Here is a 23566-nt window from a genome sequence, read left to right as displayed (position 1 = left end):
GCACCTGCCTGTAGTGGGTGTGGCCTTTCACAAGGTCTTATGGGTTCTGTAGTGCGTCCATCATTTTCCCCGAGTGGGGCAGCTCATAATCCCACAAATTAGAACAGTTCTTATCCCAGTGGAAGAAGCTGTGCGCGATATGCCATCTGCCCTGCTTTGTAGCTGTGAAACAATGCTCGAGGCAGCACCCCCTGTATGGCGCCGTGCTCGTCTCCTGTTCAATGCTGCAAGTCAAAGTTTTCAACCTGCATGAACCCGCCTCCCAGCGGTGAGCTCCTCTTCACGGCCTGGCAAACGGCCGTATATATCAACAACACACACAGGTAAGCCAACGAAGAGAAGCCTCCAGAAGTTCTTTAGTGTTGCATTTAATGGAGTCAACAGCTTGCACGCAGACAGCCCAAACACTTACAGTCTTCTAAATAATAAATTCGCCTGACGCTTTTCAGGAACTGTGTCCTTTCATCAGAGGCATGTTCAACAGGATTTCCAAAGCCGTACGTGGACTCGCACCCTTGATAAGTATCAGCACCTGCCTGTAGTGGGCGTGGCCTTTCACAAGGTCTTATGGGTTCTGTAGTGCGTCCATCATTTTCCCCGAGTGGGGCAGCTCATAATCCCACAAATTAGAACAGTTCTTATCCCAGTGGAAGAAGCTGTGCGCGATATGCCATCTGCCTTGCTTTGTAGCTGTGAAACAATGCTCGAGGCAGCACCCCCTGTATGGCGCCGTGCTCGTCTCCTGTTCAATGCTGCAAGTCAAAGTTTTCAACCTGCATGAACCCGCCTCCCAGCGGTGAGCTCCTCTTCACGGCCTGGCAAACGGCCGTATATATCAACAACACACACAGGTAAGCCAACGAAGAGAAGCCTCCAGAAGTTCTTTAGTGTTGCATTTAATGGAATCAACAGCTTGCACGCAGACAGCCCAAACACTTACAGTCTTCTAAATAATAAATTCGCCTGACGCGTTTCAGGAACTGTGTCCTTTCATCAGAGGCATGTTCAAAAGGATTTCCAAAGCCGTACGTGGACTCGCACCCTTGATAAGTATCAGCACCTGCCTGTAGTGGGCGTGGCCTTTCACAAGGTCTTATGGGTTCTGTAGTGCGTCCATCATTTTCCCCGAGTGGGGCAGCTCATAATCCCACAAATTAGAACAGTTCTTATCCCAGTGGAAGAAGCTGTGCGCGATATGCCATCTGCCCTTCTTTGTAGCTGTGAAACAATGCTCGAGGCAGCACCCCCTGTATGGCGCCGTGCTCGTCTCCTGTTCAATGCTGCAAGTCAAAGTTTTCAACCTGCATGAACCCGCCTCCCAGCGTTGAGCTCCTCTTCACGGCCTGGCAAACGGCTGTATATATCAACAACACACACAGGTAAGCCAACGAAGAGAAGCCTCCAGAAGTTCTTTAGTGTTGCATTTAATGGAATCAACAGCTTGCACGCAGACAGCCCAAACACTTACAGTCTTCTAAATAATAAATTCGCCTGACGCGTTTCAGGAACTGTGTCCTTTCATCAGAGGCATGTTCAAAAGGATTTCCAAAGCCGTACGTGGACTCACACCCTTGATAAGTATCAGCACCTGCCTGTAGTGGGTGTGGCCTTTCACAAGGTCTTATGGGTTCTGTAGTGCGTCCATCATTATCCCCGAGTGGGGCAGCTCATAATCCCACAAATTAGAACAGTTCTTATCCCAGTGGAAGAAGCTGTGCGCGATATGCCATCTGCCCTGCTTTGTAGCTGTGAAACAATGCTCGAGGCAGCACCCCCTGTATGGCGCCGTGCTCGTCTCCTGTTCAATGCTGCAAGTCAAAGTTTTCAACCTGCATGAACCCGCCTCCCAGCGGTGAGCTCCTCTTCACGGCCTGGCAAACGGCCGTATATATCAACAACACACACAGGTAAGCCAACGAAGAGAAGCCTCCAGAAGTTCTCTTCGTTGGCTTACCTGTGTGTGTTGTTGATATATACGGCCGTTTGCCAGGCCGTGAAGAGGAGCTCACCGCTGGGAGGCGGGTTCATGCAGGTTGAAAACTTTGACTTGCAGCATTGAACAGGAGACGAGCACGGCGCCATACAGGGGGTGCTGCCTCGAGCATTGTTTCACAGCTACAAAGCAGGGCAGATGGCATATCGCGCACAGCTTCTTCCACTGGGATAAGAACTGTTCTAATTTGTGGGATTATGAGCTGCCCCACTCGGGGAAAATGATGGACGCACTACAGAACCCATAAGACCTTGTGAAAGGCCACGCCCACTACAGGCAGGTGCTGATACTTATCAAGGGTGCGAGTCCACGTACGGCTTTGGAAATCCTTTTGAACATGCCTCTGATGAAAGGACACAGTTCCTGAAACGCGTCAGGCGAATTTATTATTTAGAAGACTGTAAGTGTTTGGGCTGTCTGCGTGCAAGCTGTTGATTCCATTAAATGCAACACTAAAGAACTTCTGGAGGCTTCTCTTCGTTGGCTTACCTGTGTGTGTTGTTGATATATACGGCCGTTTGCCAGGCCGTGAAGAGGAGCTCACCGCTGGGAGGCGGGTTCATGCAGGTTGAAAACTTTGACTTGCAGCATTGAACAGGAGACGAGCACGGCGCCATACAGGGGGTGCTGCCTCGAGCATTGTTTCACAGCTACAAAGCAGGGCAGATGGCATATCGCGCACAGCTTCTTCCACTGAGATAAGAACTGTTCTAATTTGTGGGATTATGAGCTGCCCCACTCGGGGAAAATGATGGACGCACTACAGAACCCATAAGACCTTGTGAAAGGCCACGCCCACTACAGGCAGGTGCTGATACTTATCAAGGGTGCGAGTCCACGTACGGCTTTGGAAATCCTTTTGAACATGCCTCTGATGAAAGGACACAGTTCCTGAAACGCGTCAGGCGAATTTATTATTTAGAAGACTGTAAGTGTTTGGGCTGTCTGCGTGCAAGCTGTTGATTCCATTAAATGCAACACTAAAGAACTTCTGGAGGCTTCTCTTCGTTGGCTTACCTGTGTGTGTTGTTGATATATACGGCCGTTTGCCAGGCCGTGAAGAGGAGCTCACCGCTGGGAGGCGGGTTCATGCAGGTTGAAAACTTTGACTTGCAGCATTGAACAGGAGACGAGCACGGCGCCATACAGGGGGTGCTGCCTCGAGCATTGTTTCACAGCTACAAAGCAGGGCAGATGGCATATCGCGCACAGCTTCTTCCACTGGGATAAGAACTGTTCTAATTTGTGGGATTATGAGCTGCCCCACTCGGGGGAAATGATGGACGCACTACAGAACCCATAAGACCTTGTGAAAGGCCACGCCCACTACAGGCAGGTGCTGATACTTATCAAGGGTGCGAGTCCACGTACGGCTTTGGAAATCCTTTTGAACATGCCTCTGATGAAAGGACACAGTTCCTGAAACGCGTCATGCGAATTTATTATTTAGAAGACTGTAAGTGTTTGGGCTGTCTGCGTGCAAGCTGTTGATTCCATTAAATGCAACACTAAAGAACTTCTGGAGGCTTCTCTTCGTTGGCTTACCTGTGTGTGTTGTTGATATATACGGCCGTTTGCCAGGCCGTGAAGAGGAGCTCACCGCTGGGAGGCGGGTTCATGCAGGTTGAAAACTTTGACTTGCAGCATTGAACAGGAGACGAGCACGGCGCCATACAGGGGGTGCTGCCTCGAGCATTGTTTCACAGCTACAAAGCAGGGCAGATGGCATATCGCGCACAGCTTCTTCCACTGGGATAAGAACTGTTCTAATTTGTGGGATTATGAGCTGCCCCACTCGGGGGAAATGATGGACGCACTACAGAACCCATAAGACCTTGTGAAAGGCCACGCCCACTACAGGCAGGTGCTGATACTTATCAAGGGTGCGAGTCCACGTACGGCTTTGGAAATCCTTTTGAACATGCCTCTGATGAAAGGACACAGTTCCTGAAACGCGTCATGCGAATTTATTATTTAGAAGACTGTAAGTGTTTGGGCTGTCTGCGTGCAAGCTGTTGATTCCATTAAATGCAACACTAAAGAACTTCTGGAGGCTTCTCTTCGTTGGCTTACCTGTGTGTGTTGTTGATATATACGGCCGTTTGCCAGGCCGTGAAGAGGAGCTCACCGCTGGGAGGCGGGTTCATGCAGGTTGAAAACTTTGACTTGCAGCATTGAACAGGAGACGAGCACGGCGCCATACAGGGGGTGCTGCCTCGAGCATTGTTTCACAGCTACAAAGCAGGGCAGATGGCATATCGCGCACAGCTTCTTCCACTGGGATAAGAACTGTTCTAATTTGTGGGATTATGAGCTGCCCCACTCGGGGGAAATGATGGACGCACTACAGAACCCATAAGACCTTGTGAAAGGCCACGCCCACTACAGGCAGGTGCTGATACTTATCAAGGGTGCGAGTCCACGTACGGCTTTGGAAATCCTTTTGAACATGCCTCTGATGAAAGGACACAGTTCCTGAAACGCGTCATGCGAATTCATTATTTAGAAGACTGTAAGTGTTTGGGCTGTCTGCGTGCAAGCTGTTGATTCCATTAAATGCAACACTAAAGAACTTCTGGAGGCTTCTCTTCGTTGGCTTACCTGTGTGTGTTGTTGATATATATATATATATATATATATATATATATATATATATATATATATATATATATATATATATATATTCTTCCACTCCGGTTCCATTTGTCGTGATTGCAGCGCTCAAAACGGGTGCGGCGGCCTGCAGCTGAACCACGCTGCTCACAATCCCCACACCATTCCTCCAGCTGGAAGAACAAATTGGGTCGCACTCCACAGGTCCTTTTTGCAATTTTTTCTTTTATTTTTCACATTCTCTAAGAATCCAACAAGGGCAGCTGTTAAGATCTTATATATTATATATATATATATATATATATATATATATATATATATATATATATATATATATATATATATATATATATATATATATATATATATATATATATATATATATATCCCTGAATTGCAATGCCTAAATGAGTGGTTTTGTCTTATCAGCCTAACAAAAAATATTGTACAGAGTAAAAAATGCACATAAATAGATATTACAATTTATCTTTTCAGCACTGCAGAAACTGAGAGGTATTAAATCAAGCAGAAGTGCATCATTAAGGCAGTTGTCATTTTCAGCCAAAAGTCAATGGGAATCTGGAGATTAACATATGGTGCATTATCTACGGGTTACTGTTCATCATATGGTAATGTGGAGTAACTCTATTCCCCATACAGATTGTTCATCAGCTATTTCTTCCAGCTGAAGTATCTCCGTAGGTGTTATTGAGGTATTTTTAGCATATTTTTTACTTTCTTTGAGTCATCAACCACTTTGTCTTGTTTCTTTCATATGCCACCTAGTTATAAACTTTGGGCTTGATTTACAAAGAAAGTAGTGAATCTGCACGCCCAGATTTACACCTCCAAGCACGTAGATTTACTAATTTATTTTGAATTAAATTGAAATTGAAAATAGCAATTAAAACTAAAACACCACCTGAATTTCCTAAAGTATTGTTAGCTCCTCAATTTATACCTTGCACAGCTGCCCTTCAAACCTCAATTCACACACAAAACACAATACTTATTACCTCAACTAATTTTAATTAACAACTAGCTTACCCGTCGCGCGTTGCTGCGATCTCAGAAGAAAGGAAATTCAAGGAAACTTGTTATGATAAAATTCAATTTACATTGTGTCATTTTTATTGAAACTTATTCATTTTAATATGGAAAACATTTCAAAGTGTCGTTTTAATTCTATTTATTTATTCGAGTGCTTGTGGATACACGATATTTTTTGTTTTTCCGTCTGGTGTGTACACGAATAAATCAGAAGGTTTTCCGACGCGTGAGCTAGCCACATACAGTTGTCCATGTGAGAAGCCCGGATTCTCCAAATCTAGTCCACAAACTTGCAGCGATTGTCCTTGTGCTTTGTTGATGGTCTGATGGTCATTGCAAAAGCGAGTCGCACCGGAAACTCTAAACGTTTATCAGTATTCGAAAGATTATGAGGACCCTGGGGGGCCAATATTTTAAAACATTTATGCCAGAAACCTTTGCGGGAGTGTACTCAACAACTTCCCAAAGTTTCATGGCGATTGGATGAATGGTGTAGTAATGCATAAAGGACAAACAGACAGACAGACATATGTTTGTTCTTTATATATATAGATTAAGACTACTTGATTCAACATGATGAAACAAATAACACATAACCAAGCAGAGAACTCATACTGTGTACATAGTTGTCTAACTGATAATGTTAATATTAATTTCATATGTGATGTCACCTATGAAATCAACTTATGTCACTTGAGATGTGATTTGTTATATTGTGGTGCGAACCTAAGCATTGAATCTGGTTTGTGACATATGGTTTGCATGGCTGTTGGATAGGTAAAGCTGGGCCTACATATTCAAAACTAATGGCTCTAATGGTTTCTCCAATGCAATCAGCTGGCTGCACAATGCCCTTTACCTCCTCTTCCAACTCTCACTCCTCACCGCATCCTTCAGTTTCTCTGCTGCAATGGAGAGAGGGTACCATGTGCGAGGAAAACTGGCAATTAGACTCTTGCTTCTCTTCCTGTAATCTTGTTCTCCAAGCGGGCTAAACCGGCTCCTCATAAACAGACAATGTACTGGAGTACAGGATTTCAGTCCCTCCCATTAGCCCTTGATGGTCAAGTGTCTCCTGGCTGGGCAGCTGAAAGAGAAATCTTATCAAAAGCAAGGGTGAGATTTCTTCTTCCTGGAAGAAAACTCACATTACGGTCCTTTAAGAAAACAAAAAATAAAAGACAAAGGTATGTAACTCACCCATATATTTGATAATCAAGCTATATATAAGGGCTAAACAGTCAGAGTAGTATTTAGGAGTCACTCAGTGAGAAATTCTCGATTGGGAGAGGCACACGTGAAGATTGTCCTCACTCACCACAATTGTTTTTTTTTCTATCTGATACTCTACTTGCAGCACTTAATCTAATGTACAACGATCCCTCCTATATTTTTGAATAGGGACTAGCACAAAGTAGTAGCATATGCAGATGACGTTGCTATATTTACATCAAAACCCACAATTTCCTTTCCAGTTATGGAAAGGGGAACAAGAAGAGTTGGTGCTGTATCTGTGTACTCTTTGAATACTAATAAAACTCAAATGATTTATAGTCAACAAGTACCAAAGTCTATTAAACGCTTTTTTATTGTGAGTACTTATTTGAGAGCTAATTTCTCTATTAATATCAAAACCACCTTTCAACTAAATGATGAAAATCTCCTGGCTAAGGTAACTACTTTCCTATATAAATGGCCAGACACCCACTTGGTATTCAGGGAAGATGCAAAGTGATCAAGGTTAAGTGTGTACGAATTTGACGTAACTTACTTTTGCATTATTATGTGAAATGGAAATGTGTCCTTTTTGCACTATAATTTAGTTTGAAATGCAACCTTGCATCACTTTTTGCTGCAAGATTGCATTTAAACAATAGCACCATAACGAGCCGCTCGCGTTCTGTTGCTTCTGTGGTATCGCAATAAACTCTGCCCTGAATAGCGCAAGTTGTGTTAATTCAATGGAAAGCAAATTGTGCCATTCAAAGTAAAGAAAATTCCACGACTGGCATATCATTATGCAAACTGGTATAATGGCGTAATTTCGAGAAATCGCATAACCAGTATATTGTGAAATTAATGACATCACAAAAATTACAAAAGTATTATTAACATTTTGCCCAGACTTAATCGAGATGGTAATTCAACCTCAATTTATGTTTCTATGTAGAGATCTTCATTATTAGTCTCACCTATTTTCTTTAAGAACATTGACTCTTTATTTTCAAAATTAATTTGGCAATTCAAGAAATTACGCAGATAATAATTTGCCCTGCATTTACCATTGCACAAAGGTGGGTGGGCATGCCATTCTTGATATGCTGTTACTGGGCTATTTTTTCACAGGTGCGACCACTTAAAATTGTTTGGCCCCTGGGTGATTTATATAAGGATCGTAGTTCAGTGAAAAGCGTTTATTTTGCTTTCATATTTCTAAAGGATTAGGCTTAAGACACCGTTAGTTTATTGAAAAATGTGGACTCATTTATGAAGACTTGGTGTAGGACAGAGCTGCAAGCCTTTTTGCTGCGCTGCCCTACGCCAAAGTGAACGGGCAGGAGTGCACTGTATTTATGGAATGCGTTGCATTCCTGTCCTTCCCCCTGTACTGATGCACAATTTGCTGCCTAGCACCAACTTAGGTACCCTTGTAGGTGCCTCCATTGCAGGCAGGATTTCTTTTGTGCAGGAATGGGCGCCTTCCTACACAAAAACAATCCAGAGATGTGTTTTTCTCTATGTGTGCTGAATGAGCACACATTAAAAGAATTAAAAACGAGGAGAAATAAAACTATTTCCCCTCACTACTTGCTGAATCGCAAAATGTTTTTAAGTATTTACAGCTAAGGGATTTTGAAAAAGAATTAAGCTGAAACCCTTATAAATACATTGACTCTATCTCATCTGTTATGGACCAAGGTATAATAATAAGGTTTTTCAATTTTTATTGGAGAAACACCCTGATAACTTAGGAAGGCTGGTGGATAGCTGGTCGCAAGGCTTAAATAATTAATTTCTACCCATGAACTAGAACAATACATAATTAAGAGACACAAAACGTTGAATGTATCACCTTTAAGAATACATAATTACAAACTAATACAAGATATAACATTCACCCCCAAATTATTACGTATATGTGGATGTAGGACCGGTGCCAAATGCCAAAAGCAAAATTATACACATCTTTTCAAACTGCCCTACAGTGCAGACTTATTGCATGGGGTATTCAACAAAGATAAACAAACTACTGGACATTAATGTTTATCCCTCATTTAAGCTGCTACTTCCCTGATCGAACAGAGATAACCCCTGGAAATAAAATTAAGACAAATCTTTCTGGAACCGCTCACTCTTTAAATAGCTAGTGTTGTCCTGAATATGAATTGTAGGCTATGACTGCTTGTATATGGTGACATTGGGAATTATGGCAAGGAAATAGATTCCTGGAATTCTCATCCCACACCATCCTTTGTTCCCTGCAGGGCACACCCTTGCGAGTGTTGCGTAATTGACAAATTGAGTTTAAATGCGTGCCCTCAAGTAGAAGTTGCAGCGGATGAGCCACCTAAGCTGAAGAAGGCATGGTGTGGAGGGGGGTGGCAGAAGGCCTTGTAGTCCAATGGGCATTGCACACCTGTCTCTAAATAACTATTCTATTTCCTTGTCTAATTCTACAAATATTCATCGATTTAAACCAGAAAGATTAATGGTAATGTTGCGATAGTTGCTTTTTAAGATGTGTGATTTTTCTGAAAAATTCAGAAGATATATGTGTTATCTCTTGAAAGCCATAATATTTTTTGTGAAAATATATGGATATCTCAAATGGGATACCACTCATGGTAGCTGCAAGGGGAGAATGAAGTACCTCCTTAACAGAAAATGATGCAAGACATCTTTTCTACACAGCTTTTTTTTTTAGTCCTAAAAGGTATTTCCTCTTTAGTGCAAGGGTGGATTCAAGCATGTGCATGACAATACTAAATCTGTGGTATTTGTCAGCGACCAAACTAGAAACTTTGTGCAATTCAGTGACGGCTGGCACAGGTAAGAGCAGTGGGGTGGGGCAGCTGAAGTGTGGGGGAAGTCAACAGATGACGGAATAGGTCAAATTAAATTTAAAAAAACAAAACCACTTACCTTGCACTCGCCTCATTGCTGGCTCAGTAATGCGGTGAGCACGAGGTAATTGGTTTTATTTACTTTTTATTTATTTTACTTATCCTGTCATCTGTTAGCTTCCCCCACCCTGCCCAACCCCACCCGAACATCCTGCCCCACCACCCCGCCCACACCCCATTGCCGCACCGCTCTTACCTGTGCTGGCTGCCACTGGTGCAATTGACACACTCCACCAGGAACTAATGCTTATAAACATTACCCACAGAGACAACACCATCTGGGAAAAGTTGGAAAATAGCACATTAACGAAAAAAACTGTGCTATCCCTTTTAAACTAAATCCTAATCAGCTGGATATTCTTTTTTTTTTTAGTTCAAAGAAAAGTTTATTAGGATAACCAAATAATGGCAGCATAATATACAAAGAGAAAACAACAGGAGTAGCATGGATATTAACTGAGGACATTATAAAAAGTGTGAGGAAAGAAAATGGGGGAAGGGACAAAGAAGGAAGGGAAGGTAGGGAAGAGAGAAAGGAGAGGGAGATAACAATGAGGCTAAAATTTTAAAAATTACAATCATTGAAGCTATATAATAGTAGAGGCAGTGCACAAATATGCAGATAAATAAACATTAATGAATAAGGAGGAACAAAAGGTTATTCAAGGGGGTTTGGAAACTTCTTGTTGAACTGGGGAGAGTTGGAAGGAACGCTTGGCACATGCATCTAGATAAAGGGTAATGGGGAGCCACAATGCAAGCCTTTTCGGAGCCAGGGAAGTGGGATAAACAAATGCAGTATCTAGTCTGTGGTTGTAACATACATTGAACCACCAAGCTTTAAAAGTAATGCCCTCTGAGTCTTTCCAGTTAACAGTAATTTGCTGAAATGCAACAGCCAATAATAAGTCAACAATATGAACATTTGCGTCAACACCATCCCAAGAAGAGGAAAGTGAACCAAGGAAAATGTCAGTGAGAGAAAAGGGGATGGAGGTATTGAAAATAGAGTTGATTTGATTCCAGACTTTAGTCCAGAAGGCATGCGTGGGAGGACATGTGAAAAGCATATGAAAAAGTGTGGCATTGGGGTGAGAGCAAGACCAGCAAAGATCTAGGGTTAGGGGAAAACGCTTGTGGAGGAGAGATGGCGTGTACAGAAGGCGATTGTAGATGAAAAAAAGGGTTTGCGTGAGAGAGGCAGCCCTGGAAGATTTGCGAATTTTAGTCCATATTTTGTCCCACAGGGATGTGGGCCACGAGACAGCGAGATCAGATTCCCATTGCACCTCAACTTTGGATTTAGGCCGAGGTGATGGAGGATCGTAAAAGGAGTGGTATATGGAGGACGCTGATGGGTTAGAGCGTAGTTGAGTGTGTAAAGAAGAGACGGGGGTAGTAGGGATCACAGTCGAATTAGAGTGAGAGAGAGAGTCATAGGCAGACATAACTGCATTTTTGAGTAGGATGTATTTATGAACAGAGGAGGCAGGGAGAGAGAAAAGTTGACGAAGAATCGGAAAAGGGGTGAAGACAGATCCAGTGAAAAGTTGGGAGACCCAAATTAAACCACGCTGTCGCCAAGTTTTCCAGTAGAAAGGTTTCAATTTGATAAGAATGCTGTTATTATACCAAATCGTAGTGGCGAGAAGTTCTGTAATAGTAGAGGGAGGAGCCGGAGTAAAGGCTAAAAGTAGTTTCGTGGTATATTTAGGAATTGGACTGGACAGGAATTGGGGCTTGCGAGAGAAGGATAAGTATTCAGCAAAGGTAAAAGGAGAAAGAGAAAGACGTTCAAGTTTAGCCCACAGAGGAAGGGGGTCAGCGGGATCTGTAAGCCAAATGGCTGCTTGTTTCAGGAGGAATGCTTTATGATAGGCAGGAAAATTTGGGAAGTTAACCCCGCCTTCTGATTTGGGGAGACGGAGACGCGATAAGGACATACGTGGTTTCTTGCCAGACCATAAGAATATAGAGAGTATGGAATTTATTTTAGTGAAAAATTTTGCAGGAATGGAAATCGGCAAATTAGAAATGGTGTAGAGGACAATTGGGGATAGCATCATTTTAATAGTGTCGAGACGGCCCCACCAAGAAAGGTATAGGGGGTGCCATCTAGAGGTAAGGTCAGACAATTTTTGAGAGCATTTAGTAAGGCATAGCGAGATAGTATCTGGGAGAGAAGGAGTAATGTGTAGACCAAGATACTTGATATGAGCTGGACTCCAAGTGAAAGTGGATGCAGCAAAGTCGGGTTTAAAGGTGAATTTGGTGAGAGGAAGGATTTCGCACTTATCACTATTGAGCTTATAACCAGAGAGATGGGAATATGTGCGGACTTCAGCGAGGAAAGCGGGGATGGAGATAGATGAATTTGAAAGGAAAAGTAAAATGTCATCTGCATAGGCAGCCAATTTAACTTGCGTTTGAGCTAGAGGGAAGCCATGAATGTTCGGGTTTTGACGTATCCTAGATAAGAAAGGTTCCAGGGCGAGATTAAAAAGAAATGGGGAGAGAGGACAGCCTTGACGAACGCCTCTACCGAGACGGAAAAATGAAGAAATGAGACCATTGGCACAAACCGCAGCTCTAGGGTTTGCATAAAGGAGGGATATAAGGGAAATGAAATTGGGGCCGAATCCAAACCATTTTAACACGGAAAAAAGAAATGACCATTCTACCCTATCAAATGCCTTCTCGGCATCTAAGGCAATAGCAGCCAAGGAGCCGTTGAATCGTGGGGACTTAGATAAGACATTAAAAAGGAGTCTGGTATTGTCGGAGATAAAACGGCCCTTAACAAAACCTGATTGTTCAGGACCAAGGAGATCTGGAAGGAAAGGATCGAGTCTAATAGCCAAAGATTTAGCATATATTTTATAGTCAATGTTGACAAGGGAGATTGGTCTGTAGTTCTTACAGTGTTGATGATCCTTGCCCTCTTTCGGTATGATGCAGATGTAAGCATCCGAAAAAGTGCCTGAGGAGGCATCGCTTGCCTTGAAGGAATCAAGAAGGTGAAATAATTTGGGCAATAGAAGGTTTGCAAAGTGTTGGTAGAATTCGACGGTGAAGCCATCTGGGCCGGGAGCCTTATCCTTTTTAAGTGAGTGGAGTGCAATGCGAAGTTCGGGAATGGTGAGGGGAGTCTCAAGGGAGGTCAAATCAACAGGAAAGGTGGGAGGAGGATGTATGCTGGATAGGAAAGTAGAGATAGAGTGATCAGAGGGTTGGGTGTCAGAGGAATAAAGTGTAGAGTAGAAGTGAGAAAATACCTCCAGGATGTCAGCATCTTTATGTTGCAATACTGAATGGACATCAAAAACAGATTCAATATTCAACTTGTTTTGTTTGACTTTTAAATAATTGGCAAGAATTTTCCCCGCCTTATTTTTCCCACCATAAAATTTCGAACTAGATTTCAGGAGATACAGGGAGGCATCATCAGTGGATTGTTTATTATAGCTCATTTTTGCATTGATGAGAGCCGTCAAAGACTCCTGAGTATGAGAAGTGTAGTAGGAGTGCTCTAGGAGTTTAATCTGAGACAGAAGATCATTAGTGCGTTGACGAGCAATTTTACGTTTTGCCGCAACATGTCTAAGGATAAAGTCTCTGGCAGCTGCTTTGAAAGCGTCCCAAACAGTGTGAGCAGGCAAGGATGGAGTCTCATTAATAACAAAAAATTCAGTAGTGAATTCAATAAAGGAGGCGGTAAATTTGGGATCAGTTAGGAGGGTATTGTTGAAGCGCCATCGTTTAGGACCACTGGATTTGGGTAAAAAATCAATGTTGATCAGGACAGGGGCATGATCGGAGAAAACAATGGGACCAATCTCCGCTTGGGTCAGGGATTGGGAGATGTGGTGGGAAAGGAATATATAATCAATACGGGATTGGGAATGATGAACCGGGGAGTAGAACGTAAATTCTTCGTCGGTTGGATGACAAAGTCGCCATGCATCAATTAATTTGTGCTGGGAGATGGCGTGGGTAAAAAGGTTATGGGATTTATTAGGGACAAATGAAGATTTGGAGCGTCTATCCAAAAAGGGATCTAATGGTAGGTTACAGTCACCTGCTAAAATGAAATTATCATCTATGCAATCAGTGATACGAGAGGCAAATGCTTTCCAAAAAGTAGGATTCCCACCTGTGGGGGCATATACATTAAGCAAAGAAAAAGGGACACCTTTAGAAGAAAGTTGGACAAATAACCACCTGCCCTCAGGATCAGAGTCAGAATGTAATACTGAATGAGTAAAAGATTTACGGATTAACAAAACAACACCATTTCTTTTGCCATCACCAGGGGCGGAAAAAACCGTACCCACCCAACCTCTGCGAAGTTTAGCAGCCTCACTATCAGTTAAGTGGGTTTCCTGTAAAAAGGCAATATCAACATTGAATTTAGCTAAATGAGAAAGAATCTTTTGCCTCTTAATGGGTGAATGCAAACCTTTAACGTTCCAAGAGACAATACGAACTGACATTAAGAAGATAGGAAAAGGGATAGTGCAAAGCAGAAGTGAAGGGAAGCTTCAATGAATTCGAGAGGGAAAAAATGAAAAAAGGAATGGAAGAAGGGAAGTGTAAGGAAGAAAACATGCAAAGAAGTGCTAAAAGGAGAGAACGTGGGATAGAAAAATTCAAGGGGAAGAACAATGAATTGTATTGGGAAAATAATATGAAAGTGTTGAAGAGAGAAAAAAGTAAGGAGAGGAGTTGACAGAATAGGAGTTAAAGATGATATGTAGAAATGACCAAAAAGGGGGCAAAAAAGGAATAAAAATGATGTCTGAAAAAAAATGAGAAAAGAGGATAGAAGAAGAAAAGGAAAGCAAAGCATGAGCGGTCGAAAGAAAATAGAGCTCAGAAGAACCTGTAAGAACAAGGAAACAATGAAGACAGAAACTAGCGGTAATACATGGGACATGTGAACAATGAAGAAATAAAACATGGGGCAGTACTTACAAAAAATGATGAGGGGTGGGTTGTCAACGGACAGGAAACAGAAGGGAAGTAACGGAAACGTGATGGGGGAGGAAAGGCCAACCAACGGAGGACAGGCAAACGGGGTCACGGGACGTTCCACCGGAGGACCATGGCGGAACACAATGAGACGATCTGTGAGGAGAAGAAAAACAGTGAGATTAGAACAAACAAACGGCTAAATAACGGGAAAAAATGCAGGAACGAACAGTTGGAGGATAAAACAAAAGGAGAATAAACTGGGACCAATGAGGTCCTACAAGAACTGAGGAACCTGTGGAGAAAAGGACATAACGTTATGAGAGCAACAGAATATCATAAATTCCAGGAACACCAGGTTATGCTAGCAACAAAGTCACGGTGGAAATGAAGAAGAAGGGCCAGAGAATTCCATATCAGCCGGACCGCAGGAATTGAGGAAACTGCGAAGTCGGAGAGGATCTTCAAAAGTCATAGTCTTGTTGTTATAAGTGACTTTGAATAAACAAGGGTGAAAAAGTCCATATTTGGCTCCAATGGATCGCAGTTCCGGTCTCATGTCAAGGAATGCTTTGCGGCGAGAGGCAGTAGCTTTGGCGTAATCCTGGGCAATAAACAAAGTGGAATCCGACCATTTCAAATGAGGTATTGCTTTAGCTGCGAAAAGAACCTTCAGCAGATCTGTATACTCAAGAAAGTACATTATGACGCCTCTTGGTTTTGTCTCAGGAGAAATACTGGAGGGAGCTCTACCAAGCCTGTGTGCGCGCTGTATGTTAAGAGAGGTGCCTTCTGGGAGATGCAGGAGCTTGGGCAAAAAGGACTTGAAGAAGGCAATGGCGTCACTCCCCTCGCAACCTTCCTTCAGGCCGTAAAGACGGAGATTGTTGCGTCTATTCCTATTTTCAAGATCCTCCACTTGCTTCTGGAGGGTTGTGAGTCTCATATCCATATGTACCGACTTGGTAGCGGCTTCCTGGAGAGTTGACACAGACTTTTCCACTGCAGTGACTCTGGTGTCCATTAACGACCAGTTGTCAGTCAGAATTTGAAGCTTTGAATTTGTCTCCTCCATAAATGGGCGTAGTGCCCGAATTTCCTCAAGGAGAAGCTCCATGGAGACAGCAGATGGTGACTTCGGGGGAGACGGAGGATTGTGTTTCACTCTCTTAGGAGTAGTTTTCGCTCCTGGTAATGGGGGGGCATCCATACTGAGAGAAGATTCGCAACTGGAGGAGCCTGCAGAGGCTTCTAATTGAGCCAACGCAGTAAATAGCTTTGAGTTTTTGACAAAGTTGCGTTTAGGGGTTTTGCCAGTACCCTCCGCCATGTAAACTGCAATGAGGAAGAAACCCCAGGAGCGAATAGAGCGGATATATACCACAGGAGTGAGGAAAAACCAACAAAGTGAGTTATAGGAGGAGGTTTAGTTAAATCCAGGACAAGCCAAGAAAAAATGATAAAGAAATGTGCGCAGTCTGAGCAATACCAAGTGAATAGCAGAGATGGTAGATCATTAGAGTTAGTAGTAAGCACAAAATGGCCGCCAAAGCTGAGGAGACAGCTGCAAATTGAATAAAAATGAAAAAAATAATTCCATAGGGAAGATAAAGTCACCTTTCACTTTGATAGTAAAGCGCCGTCATTTCCTGCAATTTTGGGGCGTTTTGGTGAAGTATGTCAGCTGCTGCAGGCAAAATGCGCGATGAGCGCGCTGTTCAGGAAGGCGCCGGCAGAGGCATTAAGATGGCGGTCGCGGCGGTGGTGGAGCCGCGACCGGAGCAAAATGAAAATTGCCGGGCGGGGAAGAAGAGCCGGAGAGCAGCGAGGGACTGTTTAAGTGCCTGAGGTGTTCCGCTGCCGTTTGCGATGCAGCATGTCGTCGAGGGAAGGCTGGAGCCGCCGATAGTCCTCGGTGAGAACGGAGCCTCACCCCGAGGCGTCCATCCGTCTTGGGCGCTTAGCCACGCCCCCCAGCTGGATATTCTTGAAAATATATCCAAGAGAACATTAAAGAGGACCCTCTGAAACCCTAAAATAAGAGCACTGAAGCACAGACTGAGAAACTATGCCCTTTCTAAATGCTTCTTGTGGCGACAGTTGATGGGATCAATCTTAGCTTCTCTTCCACTTTTCCAGTTTTTTCCTACCCCAATCCACCTCTACCCTCTCACATAATTACTGTAACACGCAATAGGGAAACCCAATCTTACCTCAGGAAATGAGTACGAAATGCAAACAACACACAAACTCATGAAGTAATATTTCCAAACAATATTTCAACAAACAGATGCAATAAGGAAATCAAAATCAAAAGCCAAACAAAATAAGAGACAATAGTAAGAAGCTTACTCAATTTTGGGATTTTAATATTTGTATATATTAACGTAAGTGTGCAGTTTTTCAAAGCCAATAGCATATATAAATCAAAATCACTAGCAGTTTTGTCAATTATATTTTTCAACAGTAATATTGCCCACATTAGCAAGCAATTGAATACAATTTCTTTGTAGAGTCACATAGACTATTGCCACACATGTCTGAAAGAATTTTCATAAGTGTTTCCAAGAATAAACCTTATATTATTGAGAACAACTGCTCAATCTAATTCTAAATACTCTATGCCTAGAGTACACATGGTATTTTTCTCTAAATTGCAAAGGTTGAAATGGCAAAAAGGTCGACGTTTCGGTTTCCTAGTGAAACAAAAACCATGAAACCATCTTCAGGAGAGAAGAAATTGAGCCTAGGTCTGTGCAAAAGGCAAACGTTTCATGGACATAAGTCCATAAGACAATAACCTCAAAAGATGTTTTGAGCCAGTAGATGTCCATGGGGGAAACATCATGGGACATGTGGAGGAGAGGAGTGCTTCACTGAGAAGGATGACCACAATGTCATTAGGGTGAATAGGGCCAAATTGACATTCCACAAATGGTTAAGGTGAACAGGGCGAAAGCAAAATGAGGACAGTGGCAAATGATTTTCTCTGGCATGTTCATAACCACGGGGAGAAGGAGAAACTGGGCATGTGGCACCGATGAATGCTACCAGACACTTTTTTGTTGGAAAGATGTGCAATCCACATCTTCCTCTTCTGATGCATGTGGTGTCTCCTGTGAGGGGGAAGTTGTAGGTACAGCAGCCAAGGTAGGCACACAGAGGATGTGGATCGTGTGCGTGCAGCAGCATTTATCTATGCCAACAAATGAGGCAGCACAGCAGCGATAAGGATCTGCTGATTTTGCAAAACACCAGAAATGTTGCGGTATTAGGCAGCCAATGCAGCAAAGTGTAAGTTCTGGTTGACCACCTTGCAGGTGTCACTTTGGCAGGGCATTTGTTCATGCCTCTGCCACATGACACCAGCAATGTCAGCCAGGATCTACTGAAGGCCACAGAGCAGAGAGTAGGTGCATCTGATGGCCAAATTGTTGTCCCTATTGGGATTGAGGTACTACGGACTCTATCTAGGGTGGTCTCCTTGGTCTCCATCCGTGCCCACACCTGTTCTACCATATCCTGCTGGACTGCTACCACAGTACTTTGGAAAGTAATCTGTGGGTCCTCAGGGTCCAGGGCTCTTGGTGGGGTGGCAGGTGATGCCTGTAGGTTGGTAGGCATTGCTTTTGGAGACAAAACAATGCTGTTGACCCTTGCTGCATACATAGATGGTGTCCCAATGGAGTCCAGGAGTTCGTGGAGGTTGTCCTGGTCGATGGTTTGCAGGTAGTCATCCCCATCATCGCCGAAGTCCGGGACAACTTGCTGGCCAGGAGATGAAGGTTCAACCTCTGCAGTGAGATAGAGAGTTGCTATTGCTGATCTCTTTTAGATGTTGACTTGAGTAATCCAGTGACAATCAAGGTTCAATGTATTTCACTTTCAGCTCCTCATGTCCCTTTCAGCATACTGGATCTCAGCATTGTTCTTACTACCGCTGTGTGCTACTCTGAGTGGATGGCCCTGTCATACTTGTCAGATTACGACATTTAACCCATTTCATCATGACCACAGTTGGTTATCTGCAGGGTGTCACACATCTTTTTAATCAGACCCATGTACTTGTATGTGTACATGTCTCCTCTGAGTTTTCCCAATTAGGTGCTGGCAGCTGCCACACAGTTATGGGACACAGATCATACAATGACTCTCATGTGCCTATGGCACCTATATTATTCTTGACCACATCCAATGGACTGACATGACTGGTTGTTATAGGATGATATGGGTCAAGCAGCACCCCAGATGGTAGTACTGCTGGGAATGGTGACATGTACCTACCCAGTTTTCTAACACAACTGGGGCCATCCACCTTAGCCTCTGATCTTCCCTGTCTAATGTCCTTTGTGGTGACTTAGTATTTCTCCCAATCCATTGACTGTTCCCTGTATGACATCCTCTGACTTGTACGTGTTGCAAAGTGAAACATTTTTGGACCAGATTCCCTTCTGGCACGTACTACTTCTTCACCCAAGTCCAGATGACAAGTATAATGTAGTACAACAATAGGCTGTTGTCTGTCATCCCTAACCAGCAGCTGCACAAGTGTGACCCAGTCAGACACAGCAGTGCATGTGCATTGGGTACCTTGCAGAACACATGTCCCTTCTCCACTCCTTGCAATGCAATGTCTCCCCATTCAGACAGAGTGGCAGTTCTACGTACACACCATCATTTGTTTTGACACACATTGGGACATTTCTTACAATGCTCCATTCATGAAACTCCTCACTCCATGTGTAAAAAGATCCACTAAGCCACCTTGCATATCTTAACGCCACCTTGTAAATATCAACCCCTTGGACACCGTTTTCTGCACCAAAGGGCATGCAGTGTGTGTTGGTGTAACAGTTGCCATGCAACACCCATTGCTGTTTGACACTGACCAAGAATTACAATCAATCCTAAATCTGAGGCCACGCCAAAAACTGACACCTTACAAAAGGAGGCTTTAGAGTGTGTCAACGAGGATAAATACTTTTCTTTTCCAAATTTTTTGCTCTTTGCAAAACACCATTATTGACTGATTAGGATTAGGAAAGAAGTGCTGTATATACAGGAATGCGTGCCAGCCCTGTGCTCACCCCTGCGACGTTGCAAAAAGAAAAGCCGCGCTCCAATGCAGGCACCTTTGCATCACACTGCAAGGGTGCCTGTACTGCAAGGATGATTGTTTATGTGCAGAAAGATATCACTTCCTGCACATAAACAAGCATCCCTGCAACTCAGGCAGCCTTGCACCATGGTGCAAGGGTGCCTGAGTTGGCGTACAGCAGTTCTTTTTTGCACCAGTGCAGGGGTGCGCACAGGGTTGGCATGTATTCCTGTAAATAGGGTGTACCCCTGCATTTTTTAAATGATGGAGCTTGGCACAGCTGAATTGTTTGCGTCAATGTGCCACGCCATTTTATTGTATATATACCCCAGGATCCTCTGGACTACATCACTTTCATTCACTGCCAAACCCACTCAGAATTGGTAGATGAGAGGATTTCAGATGGTCCCTATCATGGTTGCTAAAGCCTATGTGCTCTTACCCTTCATGCCAGGTCAGCAGAGTGCAATGTAGGCTTCTATAGGCAGGGTTCTTGAAATGTCCCCATCTGTAGATACTTCCCATGGCCTAAATATGCCTCATCACTGAGGTGTGATGTTTCTCCTCTGAGAAACCCATTCCATCCTATGGATTTGCAGGCTAGCTTAATATGCATGGGTCCAGGTGAGACAGAGAGGCATATTTCCTAAACATTTCATGCAGCGCAGCCCCACAAACAATCTTGATGCGCCAAGCTGTGTCATTAGGAAAGTGCAGGGATGTAATCCCTGTGCTTTCCTCTGTACTGGTGCACAATTGGCTGGCTTGTGTTAATGCAGGTACCCTTGTACCATGGTGCAAGGGTAGCTGCTTTAGCGGTCAGTTGATGTGTGCCAGCCCTGGCAGAAAGGAGAGGAATCCACCATATCTTGTAGATACTATGCATTCCTGTCCTTTTCTTTTGTTGTAGGGTAGCACAGCTAGGCTTGTGTTGCTGGCCTATGACAAAATATTATCAAAATGCCCATGAGCCTTTCATGTATGTTATGTTTAACCATAGATGAGCCAGCATACTACTCTCTGGCATGCAGACAGTGGCACAGAGCGCTGGGACATAGCTGCCTGCACTGCACAACATGACCTAGTTGCCCACATTGCCCCATGTTGCAACTTACCCTGTTGCTGCTGTGGTTAGTCATTGCCAGCACTGTCCTGTCCCGCAACTCCTACCACCGACTCCTCAGAGATGACCGCTGACACCTACTACTCCGAGGGATCCAGCTTCTCCTGGGGCACAGGGCTACCACTTTGGGTCTGCAATGCTGCCTTGAGATTGATTGCCAGTTTTTTATTTGTCCTGAGCTTGCAATCATGCCAGCGCTGTTTACAGTCGCTCAATGTCATCGTGACTTCAGCAACGCTGTTCACCTTGTCAACAATGGTCTACCATATGGCCTTTTTCCTCCCCAATTAGATTTTGGAGCTGATGAAGAGCAGGTGTTTGTGCTCCGTCACCTCTGTGATCAAGATCTCATTCTCCACAACACTCAACTTGCACTTCCTCTTCCTCTGGGACTCTGGCACATCCTGGGATGTCCTGGGACATCCTGACTGGTACTGGGGTTTCTGGGATTGTTGACCTGTGCTCCACTCACTCCTGAATGCTCATTGCTGCTTTCAGGCAAGTGTACCTTTTTTTCATGAAGCAGCGTTTTTGTGATTTTTTACCCACTAGGGGCAAAAAGGTGACACTAGGACTGCTAGTGTCTATTTTTCTAGATCCTCATTGGCTGAACGTCAATTTTGCACCATTAGCATCATATTTCTTAACAACAGTTTTTATGAAGCCAGCTTTTTTCTAATGTCATGGAGTGCCATATTGCGAATATGATGCTTTGGAATCTGACGTACCACAGCAGCAACTTTTTGGGCACACCGCTGCGGCAAAACAGCAGTGCGCATTTCTTGTAAACATACCCCCATGATTTTCATGCGGGAATAACCTAGCTGAAAAAAATACGTATCCCACAGTGTCATTTATGCTTCTTTGTAAATTGTTACAATAGTTATATGCTACATAATGTATGCTGAATATTTGCAACTTTCACTTTGCAGAATTTTTCTGAGCATAACGGCTTTATGGAGGAGAACTTTAAGGTCTCAACTACGAGTACCACATTGTCCGATGCACTAATTATCACACCTGATACAATCTAACATCAAGGTGTTTGGAATTGATTTTATTGTGAACAATATCTATCATTTATTCTATGCTTTACAAAAAAAATGGGGCAAAATATGAAGATTGTACTGCTTATAGCCCTGACTTCTGTATTTTATGGTAATAACAGAGCATTTCTGTTATGTTATGTTATGTTATGTTAATGGTTTGTGTAAGCGCGACAGCTGCCCCAGCAAAGAGGCGTCCCGGCGCTAGAGATCAACAAGTGCAGTACCGATAGAGGTGAAAGAGCAGGAACGGCAATCCTAAGGGGGGGGAACAAATGGTTCTTAACGGCTTTCCGGAAAGCAAACAGGTTCTCCATAGAGCGAATGTTCAATGGCAGGGAGTTCCAGAGCTTAGCTCCCAACACCCTGAAGGAGCGGCCACCAATGCGACAGTTTCGTGCGAGGTACGATCACTAGGTGTTGACCCAATGAGCGCAGACTGCGCTGAGGCACATATGGTGTCAGAAGCGGGCATAAGAGTTTAGGGCACCTGGATTTAAGGATCTTGAATGCCAGGGTAAGAGTTTTAAACTGAATGCGAGATTCAGTAGGAAGCCAAAGCAGCTTTCTGATAGTGGCTCTGGCAGAGCATCTGCGAGGAAGACCCACCAGAGTTCTTGCTGCCGAGTTCTGGATGTCTCAGCTTTGTTAGCACCCAGAAAGAGAACACTGGCATAATCCAGGCGAGAGGGGATTGTGGCCTGTACAATAAGCTGCCGAACTTTGGAGTAAAAAAACATCAGTATCGGATTGAGACTCCTCAGTAGGCCCACACAGGTAGCTGCCACTCTTTTAGTGTGGGTCTGAAAGCTGGGCGAGGAGTCCATCCAGACTCCCAAGTTTTTTACCAATGATTTAGGTGGTGGGATGGTGCCCAAAGAAGGTGGCCACCAGTGCTCATTCCAATAGGCGGTATTCTTCCCAACAAGCAGCACCTCCGTCTTGCCTGCATTAAGCTGCAGGCAATTGTCCGTCATCCACTGGGCTACTACAGCCAGCCCATCCCTGAATCTCGAGGCCGATGTAGATGGCCCCTCAGTAAGAGTGATGACCAGCTGAGTATCATCTGCATATGATACCAGCATAAGGTCCCACTCTTTAGCCACTACCGCAAGTGGCTGAACGTAGAGATTAAAAAGGGATGGGCTGAGTGCAGAACCCTGAGGGACTCCCTGGCCGATGGAATGGGACTGAGAGAGATACGGGGGAGCTGACACCCGGAAGGATCTGTCCTTTAAGAATGAACGGAACCATTCCAGGGCAGGACCGGTAATCCCCACTGCCGCCAGACGATATAACAGAATGTCATGAGATACCGTATCAAAGGCCGCGCTGAGATCTAACAGGATCAGCGCAGCACTCTGTCCGGCATCAAGAATCGTCCGGAGATGTTCGGTCGTGGACAGTAGGGCAGACTCGGTACTGTGGACAGGCCTGAACCCATTTTGTGATGGGTCCAGGATGTTGTTTTGGTGCATGTATTGGGACAGCATGTTGTTTACGTGGGCCTCCGCAAGTTTGGACACCCATGGGAGCAGGGAAATGGGC

Source organism: Lissotriton helveticus, chromosome 3_1, assembly GCF_964261635.1.
Source record: "Lissotriton helveticus chromosome 3_1, aLisHel1.1, whole genome shotgun sequence".
Classification (NCBI taxonomy): Eukaryota; Metazoa; Chordata; class Amphibia; order Caudata; family Salamandridae; genus Lissotriton; species Lissotriton helveticus.
This window is presented reverse-complemented; position numbering follows the sequence as displayed.